The sequence below is a fragment of the Rhipicephalus microplus genome, chromosome X (assembly GCF_043290135.1).
Source record: "Rhipicephalus microplus isolate Deutch F79 chromosome X, USDA_Rmic, whole genome shotgun sequence".
NCBI classification, from domain to species: Eukaryota; Metazoa; Arthropoda; class Arachnida; order Ixodida; family Ixodidae; genus Rhipicephalus; species Rhipicephalus microplus.
Genome location: NC_134710.1, coordinates 397,880,480 through 397,901,592, shown reverse-complemented (window position 1 = coordinate 397,901,592; position 21,113 = coordinate 397,880,480). Strand labels below are relative to the sequence as shown.

At 45.4% G+C, this 21,113-nt stretch overlaps 1 long non-coding RNA gene across 1 annotated transcript; it reads left to right on the top strand.

Moving 5' to 3' along the window:
- The first annotated feature begins 7,165 nt into the window (after positions 1–7,165).
- On the top strand, positions 7,166–9,399 carry LOC142777357 (uncharacterized). Its single transcript, XR_012888047.1, has 2 exons — positions 7,166–7,421; positions 8,930–9,399. It is a non-coding gene; the product is annotated as an uncharacterized LOC142777357 (long non-coding RNA).
- Positions 9,400–21,113: the final 11,714 nt, after the last annotated feature.

Sequence of the window (21,113 nt, the reverse complement as noted above, 5' to 3'; positions counted from 1 at the left end):
GTCGTGTATTGGGGGCTTTTCGTCGTCATCTTCATGGCCTGCAACCTTACCCCCGGAGGTCGCCGTCCTCAGTTTCCCCGTCGCGGGCTGGGTGACCTTCTTGCGTTAAGGTCCGCGGAGGTACGTCGGTGTGACGAAGGTGAATGAGCAGGAGAAGGAGAGCGGGATTGACGTCCCAAACCTGGCTGGCGGGTAGGTATTGCCTCCTCGTCAGAAGTACGGTATTCGTAAAAGTGAGAACGGGCTCCATGGAAAGAGGCGTCCTCCCGGCGTGGTATGTATTCTTAATTCGCACGTCGATCGTCAGACCATGTTCGAAGAGGGCGGAACGGATCACGGCGGTGCCAGCAATGACGGGCAATATGACTTGCACCTCCGCAGTTAAAGCGTAGTGGACGTTGATCGATTGTGCGCCATGCGTCTGTTCTTCGGAGGGGTGGACGTCTGAACCTCCCTTCTTGCGACGATGTCCATGGTGCTGCTGTGGACGCCTGGTGGTACGCCGGTTGGCTTGGCGGTCGGCTCAGGGTCTGCTCTTGCCGTGGTGACGTAGGGGCCGTCGGCACTGGGTGATATGGCGGCGATGTACCAGATGGTGAACGTCGCAGAGCATCGGCATAGCTCATGGGACGGTGCTCGTCACCAGGACCAGCGGTAGAAAATGCGTGGTGGATTTCGTCGCGTACCAGTTCAGCGACGGACGCAACGGGGGTTTGAGCAACTGGATTTCGGAACTTTTGCAGTTCTTCGCGAACTATCTCCCTAATGAGGTCTCGCAGGGAGCTTTGATCCTCAGGTACGGCGGCAGCATTGATTGGGGCGCTGCTAGACATTCGATGATACTGCCTGCATCGTTGATGGAGCGCCCGCTCGATAGCCGTAGCCTCCTTGATGAAGTCAACAACGGTACTTGGAGGGTGGCGAAGTAGCCCGGCGAGAAGTTGCTCCTTAACGCCGCGCATGAGGTAGGTCAACTTCCTATCTTCACTCATGTTCGAGTCAGCTCGACGAAAAAGACGATTCATATCTTCAGCAAACATAGTAACGCTTTCATTGGATTTTTGAACCCGTAGCTCCAACAGCTGCTGCGCACGGTCGCGTCGATCGACATTGGTGAACGTATCGACAAGCTGTTGTCGGAAGTCGCCCCAAGTTAACAGACGGGCTTCTCTGTTCTCATACCAAATTTTCACACCGCCGTCAAGGTTGAAATAGGCGCGTGAGAGCTTTTCTTGTTCAGGCCACAGAATAATCTTGGCGACACGCTCATAGTGCTCAAGCCAGTCGTCCACGTCTTCATGAGCGCCGCCACTAAATTGATAGGGAACCAGCGGTTGAAAGATGGTTACCTGTGAAGGCTGTGTTGGCAGGGGGCCTTGGGGCGCCGGTTGCGGACTGGTGTTGGCTATTTGGAGAGGTAATCGGCATTTGCGAGGTTCCGTGGAAGGCGTGAACTTTGGAGCGAGGCCTATCAGCCGCCGACTGAACCGGTGCACGGGAGTTGCAATGGGTGACAATGCGTCCGAGCCACTATGAAGCATTAGGTAGGGTTGCGTCCCAGCACCTCCACCAGTGTCACAGTACAGCGTGAACCAAAGGCAGATAAACGTTGACACAGGGACTCTTAGCAGCCAAACAGCAAGATCGCCTTCTTTATCTTCAATCAGCCTAAGCTCCACTACCTGGTGTCCGCCAAATCCCCTTGTCGTCGTTTTGGTCCACCAGTACACACGCGTCAATATATATATATATATATAGCGTTGCCAGCAGCGCCATCACATCTACAACTAACCACAGTGCTCTCTGTCGCCTATCAGTTGAAGGTTACATGCAAAACGGTTACCACCAACGCCCGCTGTTGCTTATAAGTTGAAGGTTACATGGAAAATGGTTCAGAAATGTCAGACAGATAAAGACGTATTAGGGACAGACGGGAGCCGGCGCACATCGTAAAGTCTTAAGGAGCTTCGCCACTAAAAGAACCACATCTGAGAGCTTCACTGACACCAGCCACTTTAAACATCATTGGCTAAATTGTACTCAAAACAAGATCCACTTCTCAAATAACATTGTTTTATAAAAAGGATGCACTATGTTGTTTATGTACTCACCAAGAACAGGATCGTTATCACGTTCAACATTGTTAGGCGAAGATAGGCGTGGCCCAATATTCGTCTCGGTTTTTCAGGTAATCGATACTTGCTCGTACCAATGAAGAGGCTGGGCCATAATTTCGGCAATAAAAGCAACTATAAATTGATACGTCACAGTGCAGCGGCAACGTCACCGTCATCGGCACGTGCACTCGGGGCGAATGGTGCCGGGAACGCAGCAGCTGACTCGGTCGGTGGCTCACGCAACAGATGGTATATTAAAAAAGAAACACTTGCAGAGCGTCAAATGAATGTATTGATTGGCAAATATGCACAAAAATGTGACGAAAAATCGCAAATTTGTATATTAAGCTTGAATTTTCAGTGTTTCTATTCTTCTCGATTGCCTGAATTATCATTCCGCCCCGCCGCGGTGGTCTAGTGGCTAAGGTACTCGGCTGCTGACCCGCAGGGCGCGGGTTCAAATCCCGGCTGCGGCGGCTGCATTTCCGATGGAGGCGGAAATGTTGTAGGCCCGTGTGCTCAGATTTGGGTGCACGTTAAAGAACCCCAGGTGGTCTAAATTTCCGGAGCCCTCCACTACGGCGTCTCTCATAATCATATGGTGGTTTTGGGACGTTAAACCCCAGATATCAATCAATGAATTATCATTCCTTAACAGACCCCTAAATTCATGGTCCATTCCTCAGTGTGGTTTGGGGCCACAAAAAAAAGAAAAGAAGAAGGAATGTTGCGTGGATCGTTGAGTGGACGCGCTCTTTTTTGACCACCTTAGAATGCTGCTCCAAGACAGCTGCAAAAACGTCCAAGCTTGCCACGCCCACTTCGCTATGAAGAAAGCCGCTGTCCTAATGAATCTTGCCAAGACTATGACCGTCCAAGTGAGTTCCTCCTGTGCAAGGCAAACAAAGATGGCAAAGCCGGTTGAACACCGTGCAGCGCCAGACCAGTTCTTATGCTCTGCGAGGCACATGAAGAGTGCAAAGCCGACTGCCATGCGTTCAGCTGCTGGCCAGGCGTGTTCGCCTCCCTACTCACGGTTGCAGCCACACCGCTTCAAAAAAGAATCGGCGCTCCGGAGGACGTTGACACAAAAACGAAAAGGTTCGTGTTAGAACACCAGGCGCCCTGCCCTTGCGGAGAGCGGGAACAAGCTTCCACCAAATAAATTTGGCACCGGCCAAAGCGGCTGCATCAGCTGAAACCTCCCGCTGACTGTGACCAACACCAGAAGCGCTACGTAAGCTAACCTCGCCGCTCTTCGACAAAGTAGCTCTTTACCGAAGCGAAAATTGGCCGATTCTCTTTAGCTTCAACTCCCACATGCCTCGCCTTTTAGCACCCATCTTAACTTTAAATAAACTTTTAAGATGCCAAATTGAATTCACCCGTGGCTGCTTTATTTGGTGTGCCGATGTTGATTTGCAAAGCAGGATACAACAAGCTCGTTCTAAGAAACATGTTGCAACGCTAGCAACTCTAGATATTGCTAAAGCTTACGAAAATATGGAACACAATAAACTAATAAATTTGATTACGCACGTAGGTTTAGCATATTGCTCCGTGGCATGATCTTGCATCATAAGCACGCCCCACCAGGGTGAACTAGTGGCTAATTTTCTTGGCTGTTTACCCGCAGGTCGCGGGATCAAATCCCGGCTGCGGCGGCTGCATTTCCGATGGAGGCGGAAATGTTGTAGGCTCGTGTGCTCAGATTTGGGTGTACGTTAAATAACCCCAGGTGGTCGAAATTTCCGGAACCCTCCAGTACGGTGTCTTTCATAATCATATGGTAGTTTCGGGACGTTAACCACCACATATCAATCAATCAATGGGTCATATACACAAAATAAGGCCATAACAGGCCAGCACAAACTAGCGCGCGAATTCGTTTTTTGTGCAATCTACCAACAAGATGTATGGTTTGCTGTCTAAGCAAATGTGCCGTAACAATGAAGATGTGCTTTTTTATGTTTCTAAACCCGAGCTGTAACGCCTCCGGGCAAAGCGGAATTATACATGAATAAAGAATAAAGAGTGCAGTATCTTTACGTAAGATCTGATACGCAACGTTTCAGGAGAGAAGTGATAAGTATAACAATGATTTCCGATATCTCTTCTAGTTTTGGGCAGTGAACACTCATCGTTAGCACCGGTCTGTGTTTGACATTTATTAAAGTAACCGACGCGTAGTGTGACCGCAAATATGGAAATTGATATGTGAGGTTTGACGTCCCAAAACCACTATATGATTATGAGAGACCGTAGGGGAGGGCTGCGGAAATTTAGACCACCTAGGGTTCTTCAACGTGCCCCCAAATCTTAGCACATGGGCCTACAACATTTCGAGCTCCATCGTAAATGCAGCCACCGCCGGGATTCGATCCCGCGATCTGTGGGTCAGCAGCCGAGTACCTTAGCCACTAGACCACCGCGGCGGGGCTGCAGAGATGAAGCAGCGAAGTTATTTTATGAATAATAGCTGGAGTTTAACGCCATAGCAATAAAAGCTTGTTTCGCAGAAATTGCAGCGTTGGCTTCAGCGTCGTTTGTTGGGAGCGAAAACTTATCTTGTTCATCACCTCAATAATGAACAAACTCAAATATTATGAATGTTGAAAATTTTCCTGTCCGAGTGAGGGTGGAACCTAAGCTGTTTGTGTACCAAGGAGGTGTTCCACCACACAGCCATGCGTCTGCTTGAAACATTAGTGAAGATAACTTCCTCTTCTTCTAACACATTACACTGAGTTATTTGAAAACGTTTTCGTGCTTTACAAACACATTTGACCTCTCTATACAGTCTTCACAATACAACATTTATTATCAAATTAGTATTGTGTGGTAGAAGCGATCGGGCATCTAAATGTGCTATTTTCAAAGGTCTTCGTCATCAAATGCTCGCCAGCTATAACAAAAGATACACACTTAAGTGCCCGTAATTCATTAAACAAAGTAGTTCTCGCAAAGGATCTTTCAAAGAACTTCAGGAGAATAATTGCTCGTGCTTGAAAGCATTTACCCACTACACAAAAAGAACCACATCTCAGAGCTTCACTGGCACCAGCCACTTTCAACTTCATTGACTAAATTGTACTCGAAACAAGATCCAATTCTCAAATAACATTGTATTATAAAAAGTATGCACTATGTTGTTTAAGTACACTCTAAAAACTTTTACACACAAAAAGGTGTAAAACGAGTGTACGCATAAAAAGCACCCACATGAACACCATTTTCACGCTCCATTTTTAAATTTTGAGATGTTCGTAAACAAAACACCCTCAAAACACCCCATTTACACCCTTATATGTGGGGTGTTTTCAACAGGGCTAGAAATGATTGATTGATATGTGGAGTTTAACGTTCGAAAACCACCCTATGCTTATGAGAGACGCTGTAGAGGAGGGCGCCGGAAATTTCGACCACCTGGGGTTCTTTACCGTGCACGCAAATCTGAGCACACGTGCCTACAATGCTACAAATACACGATATTTTTGGGCAGTTTTGCTTATACTGTTAGTAAACATTAACCATCTTGATATCAGCAAGGCTCCTACTACTAGCTGCTGGCGAGTCTAGTAATGAATCGAAGCAGGAAGTAATGTGACCGAAACGCAGTTTTCATCGATAAAGCACGCAAACTACTATAAGACAAAAGATAAAATAGAAGCGCCACTTGTTCAGTAAAGTAAGGGCCAATTCTCCTTTATCTGTTTCTTTCATCTGTGTCATTTGCGTGGTTAGTCAACATTCACAAAGCGCACTGATTTGCCTGAACAAGGTAATGTTGCGCACATTGGTTAGCCGTGCATAGAACACTCCCCCCTCCCCCCGTACCCCATAAGATCGGAGCTTTTAAATCTGGAGATAAAACGTCCGCCACCTGCAAAATAAAACTAACAACAACAGCACAGTTGTTTAGCCATAACCACCACGTCAGCAGGCCATCAGGTCCCTTAAAAACGAACAATGACGTCATGTATTTTTAGCAGGCAAGTTTTATTTAATTACTGTAGCGAATCTTCCTCTTCATGTGTCCTGAAAAGTGCCTCATGGAAATTAGGAAGAGGACACCGACCATAAAGAAAAATGCAGTATAAGGACATTTCGGTGACCTTGACGCAACCTTAATCACTATGACGGTAGCCTTGTTGACTAAATTGTGAACAAAGCTCTCCGCAGGGGAGCCGAAACGCATTCTCTAGTTCTCTCTCTCTCTCTGTCTCTTTCTCCGTTTTTTTTTGTGGATCCCCTTCGTTTAATTTACGTAACTTCCCCAGCAGACATGCTTCGGTGAATGCCTTGACTTTGTAGGTAGTGAGAAAACAACATTAATTAAATATTTTCAGCCGTGGTCTTGTTCCAAGGACTGCAAGCTAAGTACAAATGTATTGTCGCAACGTGATGACAGAAGTACTAATTAACAGTTTGAGAAAATAGCAGCGGGTAAGTATTTTTTATTTACTGCGCGCCAGTGCGTTCCTCTTCTTTCTTGTTATTGCTGGCTGCATAAAAGCGTGCAGATGCGCGTATGCGCTGTCGTCTTCGTCTTCCTAGCAGTACGCACATGGCAATATGTTCTCATCGAATAGTGTGGCGGCCGATGCACGGATTGTTGCAATGTCTTTACCAAAATGAAAGTGCTGATAAAATATCGACTGCGTGACCCTGAATGTGCAGTCCCGAAAGACTCATAGAGCTAAGCAAAAAGCATCAGCTTAGCTTTTTTACCATTATTCATTATATTAGGTCGGTGAATGTACGCAAAATATTGCTCCTGAATATTACAAATGCGCGTTCTGACTAGTAGTTCTTGCTGGCTGCACTGCCCCGTAAGAATGTTCACTGCGATTAAGATGCACTGTTAAAGAAAGAGTATAACGCAATAGATCTCTGCCACAAAAAAAAAAAAGAAAAAAAAGCAGCGCCCGCGCTATCAGTAGACGGCCGGAGCTAGCGTTAAACCGCATCTAGCCGGTCTGAGAGCGCATAGACGGCATCAAGTCTCGTCCCTTGGGCAACCTTGGCTGCCCGGGATCGCCGTTCGCTCGAGTGCAGAGCGTTGCGAAGGGACAGCTTCGTCTTACATGTCACTGCGCGTGCTGGCGAAAAATCCTCCCGTGTGTGTGCATGTGGTGCGCGGGGCTACTCGATCGTAAGAGTTTATTAGTCGGTGTTTAGTTTGAAATGTGCCTGCGCTCTGTGCTCGACCTGTGTGTTCTGTCAGTGCTGGTTATTGCGAAGGTGCACCATCCTTAAGACTGGACCTTTGGATTCATATTGTAGAGCACTCGAAGTAAAATAGTGAGTACCGCTCTCACGTTATTCCGTTTAGCGCTTTTTTAACTGCGTGAGTGCGAGAATAACGCCTTCAAACAATCTTGTTTTCAACTAGTTGATGACAAATCAGCGTTTGTTTACTTTGCGAGAATATTTGTCCTAACGGTTTCACGGGGATGATGGCGAAGTGTGATTGTGGGCAAGTTTTTTTGTTTGTTTGTTTAGATTGTTTGGAGTACAAAGCAGAGTGTGCGTGCGCCACTGAGGTTCAGCGAAGAAATTGAACAGATTTTGTTAGTGCCCTTTGTGGGCAGCCATTTTTAACGGGGCCCGCTCGTGATGCACATCAATTTTAGTTTACTAATAATACATGTGTGGGGACGGCGCCTGTTAGCCCTAAGCATCAACCGTATCTAAGACGCATATGCTTAGGCATGTTGGTAGTTCATTTACTTCCTTTTTTTTCTTATTGCACAAAAATACCGAGAACGGGAAACAAGGGCGTGGTGTCCATGCCGTTCTTTTCAGTTCTTTTTCGTTTTGTGCGGTAACACTACCGTGATAACTCGGATTGATGCATCGGGTGACAACACAGCATATTGCTTATGAAATATTTTTTTACTTATGAAATATTTATGAAATAGATACTTTATGAAATAGGTACTTATGAAATATTTTTTTTTCACAAATATCCAGACGAGATGCCGGGAAGTTCAGGAGGCAGCCACGTGTCTGAAAAATTATTTGTCGGCGAAATATGGCAGTTACCTTTTTAATGCAGTAAAATGAGCGCGATTTTTCTCAAATACATTTGAGATGGTTCCCAAAATTGCTGGGACGTCTCACGTGGAATGACCCAATAGCTAATTCTTCCATTCTATAATAGTGTCAATGTGTGCCAGTTCAAGGACACTAGTATCATTCTCATTTTAATACGTAACTGTACAGTACTTAATACTACTAGTTACCTGCACCGAATACCTTCTCAATACGCATACCGTCATGTATGCTCAGGGGCATTGTGCTTTTGCGCAATACAGATAAAATATGTATATGCTGTTGCGCGTCGTACTGTATTCCTTTCAATAAAATAATCGAATGAGTACCATGGCAGATCTGGAGAAATACACATGCAGCTGTGTTGATGCATGCTTAAGCATAGAACATGACATTCACTTAGATTGGTCGATGCAATGGAACATTATCAACTTGGAGCAGCACCTTTTTATTGACCTGCGCGAGCAAGCTGAAAGGGTAATGTAAGGCTCATATCTACGGCACAAAAGATATAATGATTCTACCACAGTGCGCTTTTTGTGGCGTTTATTGCTCAGCATACCTTTTCTAGCATTTCTCACTGCAGTGGAGCCCGTTGCCACTGAATATGCTTGCTATGCACTCAATTCATACTTACACATAAAAAAGCAGTTAGTTATGCAGGGTACATACTGTATGTTGCACTGTTTGTGAAATTTCGGTCATTATTCCTTGTGTATTCATTTTAGGTTTCTGGAATTGATTTTTCTGTACAGAAAGAACAGCTTCACCCCACTTCTCTCGAAAGCACCAGTCATTTGAGCAGCTGAAGATGATTGTGCAAGCAGCAGTGACGAGTGGTTTTGCAGTTAGAAGTATACGAACACTGACATTACATTAATACAACCCCGAATTCACCACCTTGTCGAATGTTCTCATTTTTTAATGTCGAAATTTTTACTGCGACTTATAACAGGTTGTAAATGTGACTCCAGAAACTCGCTTACTTTTTCTACATGTTTTTCTATTGTATAGGTGTCAATCAACACCATACCTCTGATTCGTTTGCCCGTCTATCGCAAATGTTTTTGAAAGTTGCGGGGATTTATTGTATTGAAAACAAAGAATTTCTAGTATAAAGAGAGAAAAAACTTAGTCACGTGAGATATTTCAAAATTTTGCAGAATGCCATCAGAGTCCTGTTTGTCAGACTTGCAGTTTTTTGTAATAAAGGCAGATGTTAATATATGGGCTTAATTGTTTTTGCTTCGGCGTTATGTTCGGTTGAACCTTATGCTACAGGTTACTGCTTGCACTACAGTAGTGTGGTGCGTGCGTGCGTGTGTTTGTGTGTGTGTTTGTGTGTGTGTGTGTGTAAGTGCCTTCCGCGTCCTACTTTGTTGTGTTCGGCCCAGTCTACCTCCACATATATACACTGGTCTTATACAGTTCATTCAATACCACGGCACCTTTTTTAACAGCTGCATGATGCAGGTATAAGTGCAGTGGGTGACACCAGTATCTTCCTTCTTCCCTGCCAGCCGCCGAAAAGGTTCATATATGCTTCTCCGTGAGAACAATTGAGGCTTGGGACAGTTGGGGATGCATATTTGATGGAATGAAATGCTACGAACGGGTCTCCTCAACACACAAGACTAAGTGTCAACTCCTGTGTCTCTGCTTTTATTGTCCCATTATTCGCGCTTCATTTGATCAAGTATGCTTATCCATATAACTATTATCGTTTCAAGGGGGTTTTTACTGTTACACCCCACTCGCATGGGTGTAACTTTATCCAACACCCATAGTTTAGGGGTGTTCATAAACACCTATTAAAGTAGGGTGTACCATTTCTTTACACCCTGCAGTTTCAGGGCGTTCCTAAACACCCTATTGTTTAGGGTGTTCCTAGACACCCTAAAATAGTGTTGCTCATGGGACAACACAAATACACCCTTATGGGTGTAAAAATGTTTAGAGTGTACACACTAAGAATAGGATCGTTATCACGTTCAACATTTTTAGGCGAAGATAGGCATCGCCCAATTTTCGTCTCGGTTTTTCAGCTAATCGATACTTGCTCGTACCAATGAAGAGGATCGGCCACAATTTCGGTAATAAAGGCAAATGTAAATTGATACGTCGCGGTGCAGCGGCAATGTCACCGTCATCGGCACGTGCACTCGTAGCGAATGGTGCCGGGAACGCGGATGCTGACTCGGTCGGTGAATCACACCCCAGACGGTATATTGCAAAAGCACTTGCAGAGCGTCAAATGAACACATTCATTCGTACAGATGCACAAAAGTGTGATGAAAATTCAGAAGTTTGTATATTGAGTTCGAACTCCGAGTCTTCCTGTTCGTCTCGATTGCCTGATTTATCACTCCTTAAAAGACCCCTAAATTCATGGTCCATTCCTCAGTGTGGTTTGGAGCCACAGAAGAAAGAGAAGAAGGAATGTTCCATGGATCGTTGTTTCGACGTGATATTCTTTGACCACGTTAGAACGCTGCTCCAAGACAGCTGCAGAAACGTCCAAGCTTGCCACGCCCAATTCGCCATGAAGAAAGCCGCTGTCCAGACGAATCCTGCCAAGACGAGGGCCGGTGAAGTGAGTTCCTCCTATGCAAGGCAAACAAAGATGGCAAAGCCGGGTGACAACCGTGGAGCGCCAGACCAGTTGTTATGATTTGCGAGGCACACGAAGAGTGCAATGCCGAGTGCCATGCGTTCAGCTGCTGGCCAGCCATGTTCGCCTCTCTACACGCGGTCGCAGCCACAGCGCTTCGAAAAACAATCTGCGCTGCAGAGGACGTTAACAAAAAGGCGACAAGGCTCATGGCAGAACACGAGTCGCCCTGCCCATGCGGACAGCGGGAACAAATTTCCACCAAAGGAACTTGGCACACCGGCTAAAGCGGCTGCAGCAGCTGAAACTTCCCGCTGACTGTGACCAACAGCAGAAGCGCTACGTAAGCCAACTTCGCCGCTATTCGACAAAGTAGCTCTTTACCGAAGCGAAAGTTCACCGATTCTTTTTAGCTTCAAATCCCACATGCCGCGCCTTTTTGTACCCATCTTGATTTTAAATAAACGTTCAAAATGCCAAATTGAATTCACGCGTGGCTGCATGGTGCGCCTATGTTGATTTGGCAAGCACGATACAACAAGCTCGTTTTAAGAAACATGTTTATTTTTATTTAATTATTTATTGATGCCTCAAGGGTCCCGAGGGACCCTTGAGGCACATCTTGAGATTCTGTCATGAGGGGTGGGCATCATAAGTGAAGAGACAACAAAAAACAATATGACAATAAATATCAATAAGAATAAAATACAAAATGTAGATACAAATGGCGGCAATAAAAATAAGACAATCTATTTAACAAAGGCAAGTTCAAAGGCATCCATTCATGAATGTTCGATAGTATATCGGAAACGTGCTGCATCACGGACAAGTGCAACATCTTTTGGAAGGCCATCCCAGTCTCGGGCAGTTCTGACGAAAAGCGACTGATGGAATGTAGTGGTGCGGGTATGGGGTGGAAATACTGCGTTCAGGTGGCTTGTTCGGAATGTACGATGAGTCAGTTGAATCAACCGACTGTCACGAAGCATGGTGTGAAAGAATCTGTGGTAGAGGCAAAGGCGTGAGATGCGGCGACAAGAGCCAAGGGGCACCAGCTCCAGCTTAGACGTTAGAGACGAAACGCTTGCGTGATACGAGTACTCAGAAAGGATAAATATGGCGGAATGGTTCTGGACTGATTGGAGAGCTTTGGTGAGATTAGATTGGTGGGGGTCAAAGATGGCAGAGGAATATTCAAGTTTAGGTCGCACGAGCGTTCTGTATGCAAGTAATCTTACATGTGACTGAGCCATGAAAAGGTTTCGGCGAAGGTAACCAAGCATTTTGTTCGCTGAATTGATAATGTGTGTTATATGATCCGTCCAAGATAAGTCTTGAGACAGGTGAAGTCCTAGGTACTTGAAGTAGTGCACATTAGCTCTAATGCTGTTATTAATCTTATACACGGAGGGTGCATGGTTCGGTCGACGATGGAATGAAATGTTCACGGTCTTATTGGTGTTCCGTGACATGAGCCATGTGGTATATCCATCTTGAATACGAAGGACGTCTTCCTGAAGAGTACAAACGTCGGAGGAGTTATTGATAGGGCGGTACACGACGCATTCATCATCAAAAAGACGTATTTCAGAGATTACAGTAGATGGCACGTCATTGATGTAGATTAGGAAGAGCAGCGGCCCTAGAACAGTGCCTTGGGGCACGCCAGACCGAACGGGTGAAGTGGATGATGTGCAGTTGTTAGCGTATACGAACTGTTTCCGGTTGGTTAAGAAACACTCAATCCAATAGCGAACAAGCGTATGAATGTTTGGGCGCGACAATTTCAACAAAAGACGAGAATGAGCAACCTTATCGAAGGCCTTTTCAAAATCTAAGAATAGAGCATCGGTTGGAATGTTACTGTGTAAGTTTAAATGAATGTCATGCGTGAATAGAGCAAGTTGAGATTCGCATGAGTGACCCTTCATGAAACCATGTTGATTTGGATGAAAGAAGTTCGCCCAGCTTAGGAAATGAGCAACTTGAGAGTAGATGGCGTGTTCCATAATCTTGGAGCATATGCTGGTGAGGGAAATGGGACGGTAGTTTCCAGGGAAAGACAGGTCACCTTTTTTTGAAGCCTGGAATGACCTTCCCTGTCCTCCAGTCATCTGACACTGTACCTGTGTAAAGTGCTGAAAAATGCTACAAAAATTGCACTGCACGCATATTTTGTACTTTTTAGTACTTTCGCGTTGATTCCGTCAATACCGCAGAATAAAGAGCACTTTAGGGAGTCAATGACGTTGACAATGCCCTCTGCCCTGTATTCAATACCCTCCATTGGAGGAAAATTGAAATGTAGAAAGTGTGGTAATGCATCTGTACTTTATTTTGTGAACACTGAACAAAACGCTAGATCCAGTGCGTCGGGAACTTCAGAATCAGCAATGGGTGTCCCCATGTTATCACATAGTTAAATGACACTTTTATTATTAGGCTTAATCGCTTTCTAAAAACGCCGTGGGTTAGACTGCAGCATATTTGGTATGGTAGTGGAATAGTAGTCACGCTTGGCGCGTGCTGTTAATGAGTTGTACTCTTTAACGACCTCATTATGCTTTTGCCAGGCCGAGGATGAACCAGTTCATTTAGCAACTCGAAATAATCGCTTTTTTATTATTAAGGCCTTTTAAAGACTTGTTAAACCAGCGAGAACACGCTCTTTCATTTATAGTAATAATTGAGATGTAAAGATTCATTAAACGCAGCCTTTCGGCTTTAAATAGTATCCAAATGCTCTCAGTTGAATGCTGCCGATATGTAAGGGCAAGTTTCTTGTGAAAAACAGAAAGTTCACGGTTGATGCTGGAATAATTGGCTTTGTCCTATAGCGTGAGTACTTTTTCAGATTTCTTGCTTTTTAAGATGTTGCAAGGAAATGCTGCATAAATGACTGTGTGGTCGCTAAAACCACGGATATACGTAAGGGGGGGGGCACATTATCGGGTTGTGACGTGACAAGGAGGTACAAGACTGTTGACGAGTGTTGGGTTACTCGGGTAGGTTTATTGACCAGCTGTGAGAGGCCAAAAAGCAAACATATGTTTACAAATTCTGTAGTCGCGTTATTTTGTGCAAGATATGACGCAACTATACTCTAATCTATTGAAGGAAAATTGAAATTTCCGAAAAATAAGATGGGAATGTTTGGATACATCGTTGTTAGCTCTAACAATGCTTCGTGAAAAGACGAAGAAAGGAGCTATCGGCGCTTGGTGGACGGTGGTGGACGGTAGCAACAGCCAATTAACATGCCCGGTGAAGTGGCATGGCAGCACGTCCAAACCATTTCCAGAAAAGTTTTTACATTTACAGCAGAGCACTTAAGCAAACGATGTTTGGCAATCGCCACACCACCCCCACGGTTATCCCCCAAGTGGTCCTTGCGAAAGATGTCAAAATCTGGTAGATCAGGAAGAATCTCGGAATCAAGTATGTTAGAGGTTAGCCACGTTTCCGTCAACAGAACGACGTTGCTAGAAGAAGAGATCAAGGTGCATAATGGATCATGTTTTGGCATCAGGCTGCAAATGTTAGTGTAAAGCAGCGAGAGATCATTCTTAACACTCTGATTCAGCCTTCGTGGTTTTTGCGCTCGTTGCTAGGCCGGACGTTCGATAACCAACTGCTTAGCTTGATCAAAAACGTATGTTTTACTGCCACAGATGAACTTGTCATATAGGAGCTTATACGGGGAGTGCTGCGCTTTTCCAAATTCGATAAGGCGTCTTCTGGCTACACAAATTTTCAGGGCAATATCTTCACTGATGCCTTAATTTGTGCCTTTCAGTTCATTGCTAGACGAAAGGAGTGCTTTTTTATTCTTAAAGTTGGCTTATTTTAATATTATTGGTCACCGTTTCCCCTCGCGATAAGCTCCGAGTCTATGGGCACGTTCTATGTCACGACTTTGAATAGTCATGCCAGGCTTTTGTGACAGAGATTATTAATCAGTTCTTCACTAACACGCCACGCCTCGTTTTGCACATCACTAAACCCGTAGAAGACCAGGTTGCACTTTCGGGATCTGCTTTCTATGTGGCTCATCCGGTTAGAGAGCCTAGTTACCTGAGCAGTGGTGTTAGTGGCAACACTTTCAATGATGTGTATTTGAGACTGAACATTTGAAAGTGATAGTAAGTCAGATTCAATTTGGTCAACCGCGAGCTCAGGTCATTGAACGTTTTTTCATGTTCAGCAAGGGTTGATCTGATTGAACCTAACTGCTCAAGCATGGCTGACTGCCCAGCTTGCAACGCGTCAGTACATCAAGCATGTCAGTAGGCACCACAGAGTGTTCATTCCTAGGTCCAGGATTAGTCTCAATATCACCTGCTAATAATAACAATTTCAATAGCATTCTGGCACAATCGAGAATTCCGGAGAAGGAGCGCCGTAGGCTCGGCAGAACAAGTAATGATCGGCATCTAGTTCGCTTAGCGTAAAGGCAGTGGTAATTCGTTACCTGCGTAGCGAAGAAGTCAAGCGGGTTAGGATGACCCATCGCCGGCTTGCCGCCGAGCCCACTAGGCGCGGTGAGCATCTGCCCTGTGTTTATATTGGTGCTCAATGGAACGGTGGCGCTACAGAAGACAGCGTGCCCGAAATGCGAGATGCCAGCTGATGACCACGAGGCCGCCGTAGTAATAGCGTTGGCCGTGATGCGCATTCCAGTGCACAGTAGAGGCCAGGCTGGCGCACCCCGTCATGGCGACATGACGCATTCACAGGCAGGTGGCCAGCGCCGCATGATGGTGGAGACCTGGTGGGCTGGTTTAATTCCTGCAATAGCGTCAGGATCCAGGGCAGCACGAATAACTGCTTACGAAAGAAGTCAAGCGGGTTAGGATGATTCATCGCCGGCGTGCCGCCGAGCCCGCTAGGCACGGTCAGCGTCTGCCTGGGGTTTATATTGGTGCTCCATGGAACGGTGGCGCTGTCAGAAGATAGGGTGCCCGAAATCCAAAATGCCAGCTGATGACCACGAGGCCACCGTAGTGATAGCGATGGCAGTGATGAGCATTCCAGTGCATTGTAGAGGCCGGGCTGGCACAACCCGTCAGGGCGAGGTGACGCGTTCACAGGCAGGTGGCAAGCGCCGCATGATAGCGGAGACCCGGTAGGCTGGTAGAAGTTCTGCAATAGCGTCAGGATCCAGGGCAGCACGGAGAACAGCGTAGCGAAGAAGTCAAGCGGGTTAGGATGCCCCATCCTCTTCGTGCCGCCGAGCCCCCTAGCCACGCTAGCAACTCCAAAGATCGCTAAAGCTTACAAAATTATTGAACACAATAATCTACTAAATTTCCCTACGCACGTAGGTTTACCAAATCGCTCCGTGGGATGAGCTTGCATAATATGCACGCCCCACCACGGTGAACTAGTGGCTAATTTACTCGGCTGCTGACCCGCAGGTCGTGGGATTGAATACCGGCTGCGGCGGCTGCATTTCCGATGTTGTAGGCCCGTGTGCTGAGATTTTGGTGTAGGTTAAAGAACCCTCACGTGATCGAAATTTCCGCATCCCTCCACTCAGGCATCTCTCATATACATATGGTAGTTTTGAGACGTTAACCACCATATATCAATCAATCAATGTATCATATACACAAAGTAACGCCATACCAGCCCACAACAAACCAGCACGCGAATTCGTTTTTTGTGAAAACTATCAATAAGAGGAATGGTTTGCTGTCTGAGCAAACGTGCCGTAACAATGAAGCTGTGCTATTTCATGTTTGTAAACCCGAGCAATAACGCCTCCGGGCAAAGCGGGGTTATACATGAATAAAGAATAAAGAGTGCAGTATTTTTTCGTAAGATCTCATACGCAACGTTTCAGTAGAGAAGTGAGAAATATAACCAAGATTTCCGATATATCTTCTACTTTCGGGCAGTGAAAACTCATCGTTAGCACCGGCCTGGGTTTGGAATTTATCAATGTAACCGATGCGTGGTGTGAACGCAAACATGAAGATTGAGTTGTGGGGCTTACCGTCCCAAAACCACCAAATGATTATGAGAGGCGCCGTAGTAGAGGGCTCCGGAAATTTAGACCACCTGGGTTTCTTTAACGTACACTCAAATCTGAGCACACCGGCCTACAACATTTCTACCTCCATCGTAAATGCAGTCGCCGCCGCCGGGATTTGATCCCGCGACCTGTGGGTCAGCAGCCGAATACCTTAGCCACTCTACCACCGCGCCGTGGCCGCAAAGATGGAGCGACGAAGTTGTAATATGAATATTAGCTGGAGTTTAATGCCATAGCAATAGAAGCTTCTTTTGCAGAAATTGCATCGTTGGCGCGAGCGTCGTTTGTTGGGAGCCAACACTCATCTTATTCATTACCTTAATAATTAACAACACTCAAACAATATAAATGTTGAACATCTCCCTGTCCGAGTGAGGGTAGAACCTAAGCTGTTTGTGTAGCAAGGAGGTGTTCCACCACATAGCCATGCATCTGCTTGAAACATTAGTGAAGATAACTTCCACTTCTTCTGTGTACACTCAGTTCATTGAAAACGTTTTCATGCTTTGCAAACACATTTGAGTTCTCTATACAGTCTTCACAATACAACATTTAATATCGAATTAGTATTGCGTGGTAGAAGCGATCGGGCGTCAAATTATGTTAATTCCAAAGGACTTCGTCACCAAATGCTCGCCAGCAATAACAAAAGATACACACATAACTTCCCGTAATCCATTAAACAAATTAGTGGTCCCATAAGAACTTTCAAATGATTTCAAGAGAATAATTGCTCGTGGTTGAAAGCAATTTCCCACTACAAAAAATCACTGCATTTCAAGCTGCTCGAAGATAATTATGAGGCAAAGCTTTCGGAGGTGATTATTGTGAATAAAGTTGAGATAGTACTGAGACTGATTGTGGTTGTGATACCATTATATTTTTTATTCGAAGAGATACTGCGAGACCGATTGTGGTAAAGCGGCGATTCTTCTTTATAGCTGATATGAGGTTCCGAGTTCCCGGTTACGTTTCGACTCCATAATCACAGTTTCATTAGCTATCGTCTCTGCTGTAGAATTTTCTTGTCGGTATTGCCGCCTTGCATCCGCTTCAAGTTGTTTCAACTGCACGTCAGCTTGGGGTTTTTTTTTTTCGCTTAGCCTTTGCTACCTTAGCCCTAGTCTGTGGTGTAGAACTTTGTTGTAGCCGTCGCCACTTTGCATCCGCTTCCTTCTCTTTTGTCTCCGCGGTAGCTTCCCGTCGACGGCGATGCTGATACTCAGCATGTTGGGCTTTCCTGCTTTCATCTTCGTTCTTATGAGAGAAGAGAATGTGTGGTATTAAACGTGGTTATATATATATATATATATATATATATATATATATATATATATATATATATATATATATATATATATATATATATATATATATATATATATATATATATATATATATATATATATATATATATATCGTTGACAGCAGCGCCATCACAACTACAACTAACCACAGCGCCCTCTGTCACTTATAAGTTGAAGGTTACATGCTAAACGGTTACTACCAACGCCCTCTGTTGCCTATAAGTTGAAGGTTACATGGAAAATGGGTCAGAAATGTCAGACAGATGAAGACGTTTTAGGGACAGACGGGAGACGGCGGGCATCGTGAGGTCTCAAGGAGCTTCAATCCTAACAGAACCACATCCCAGAGCTTCACTGGCACCACCCACTTTCAACTTCATTGACTAAATTGTACTAAGAACAAGATACTTCTCAAATAACAATCTATTATGAAAAGTATGCATTAGGTTGTTAATTTGCGCACTAAAAACAGGATCGTTATCACGTTCAACATTTTCAGGCGAAGATAGGCGTCCCCCAATTTTCGTCTTGGTTTTTCAGCTAATCAAAACATGCTCGTACCAAAGAGGAGTCTGGGCCACATTTTCGGTAATAAAGGCAAATGTAAATTGATACGTCATGGTGCAGCGGCAATGTCACCGTCATCGGCACGTGCACTCGTGGCGAATGGTGCCGGGAACGTGGATGCTGACTCCGACGGTGAATCACACCCCGGATGGTATATTGCAGAAACACTTGCAGAGCGTCAAATGAACGTACCTATTGGTACAGATGCACAAACCTGTGACGAAAAGTCCGAAGTTTGCATGTTGAGCTGGAATTTCGAGTCTTCCCATTGTTCTCGACTGCCGTGATTTATCATTTTTTATAAGACCCCTAAATTCATGATACATTCCTCAGTGTTGTTTGGAGCCACAGAAGAAAGAGAAGAAGAAAGAATCTTGCATGGATCGTTGTGTAAACGCGCTCTTCTCTGACAAAGTTAGAATGCTTCTCCAAGACAGCTGCAGAAACGCCCAAGCTTGCACGCCCACTTCGCCATGAAGAAAGCCGCTGTGCAGACGATTCCTGCCAAGACGACAACCGGCCAAGTCAGTTCCTCCTATGCAAGGCAAACAAAGATGGCAAAACCGGTCGACAACTGTGAATTGCCAGACCAGTTGTTATTCTCTGCGATGCACACGAAGAGTGCAAAGCCGACTGCCATGCGTTCAGCTGCTTGCTGGCTAGCCATGTTCGCCTCTCTACACGCGGTCGCAGCCACAGTGCTTCGAGAAACAAACTGCGTTGCGGAGGACGTTGACAGAAAAGCGACAAGGCTCGTGGCAGAACACCAGCCGCCCTTCTTTTTCGGAGAGCGGAAACACGCTTCCATCAAAGAAACTTGGCACACCGGCCAAAGCGGCTGCATCAGCTGCATCCTCCCACTGACTATGACCAACAGCAGAAGCGCTACGTAGGGCAACCTCGCCGCTTTTCGACAAAGTAGCTCTTTACCGAAGCGAAAGTTCGCCGATTATATTTAGCTTCAAATCCCACATGCCTCGCCTTTTTAGCACCCAACTTGATTTTAAATAAACTTTCAAGATACCAAATTGAGTTCACCCGTGGCTGCTTTATTTAGTGTGCCTATGTTGATTTGGAAAACAGGATACAACAAGCTCGTTCTAAGAAACATGTTGCCACGCTAGCAACACTTGATATTGCTAAAGCTTACAAAATAGGGAACTCAATAAACTAATAAATTTACTTACGCACGTAGGTTTACCAAACTGCTCCGTGGCATGAGCTTGCATCATATGCATGCCCTAACGCGGTGAACTAGTGGCTAAACTACTCGGCTGCTGACCTGGTGGTCGCGAAATCAAATCCTGGCTGCGGCGGCTGCATTTCCGATGGAGGCGGAAATGTTGTAGGCCCATGTGCTCAGATTGAAGTGTACGTTAAAGAACCTCAGGTGGTCGAAATTTTCGGATCCCTCCACTATGGCATCTCTCATAACGATATTGTAGTTTCTGGATGGTAAACATCACATATCAATCAATCAATGGATCGTATACACAAAATAAGGCTATATCAGGCCAGGACAAAGCAGCACGCGAATTCGTTTTTTGGGAAAACCATCAACAAGTGGAATGGTTTGCTGTCTGAGCAAATGTGCCGTAACAATGAACATGTGCTTTTTTCAAGTATGTAACCCCGAGCTGTAACGCCTCCGGGTAAAGCGGAGTTATACATGAATAAAGAATAAAAAGTGCAACTATTTTCCGTAAGATCTCATACGCAACGTTTCAGTAGAGAAGTGTAAGTATAACCATGACTTCCGAGATCTCTTCTAGTTTTGGGCAGTGAACACTAATCGTTAGCACCGACCTGCGTTTGGCTTTTATCAAAGTAGCCGACGCGTGGTGTGATCGCAAAGATGGAGATTGATATGTGAGGTTTAACGTCCCGAAACGACAATATGATTATGAGAGACGCCGTAGTGGAGGGCTGCGGAAATTTAGACCACCTGGGGTTGTTTAACGTGCACCCAAACCTGAGCACACGGGCCTACAACATTTCCGCCTCCATCGTTAATGCAGCCGCCGCCACCGGGATTTGATCCCGCGACCTGCGGTTCAGCAGCCGGGTACCTTTGACGCCCGAGGTACAAATTAAGGCCTGCTATATTGCTAAAAAGGCATGCTCTGCGGCTGTGTCTCGGGCTACCTAGGTGTGTTGCGGATAGCGTGCTTTATTTGCAAGCTCAAATAATTCAACTTGATGCAATATTTCAGCAGCTTACCGTGTAAACGTTTTTGAAACTCTGCGATGCGCCCCTCTGCCGTTCACACACCGTCTTCATCAAATATCCTTTTTCATTTTTTAAGCGCCGCTGGTGTCGTTATCAAAGACCCCAAGTCAATTTTCGTCGAGTCCCTGTTATCAAATTTTCACGTTTCTCCCCAGCCTTAAACTCCCCAAACCCTACGCTCGATACC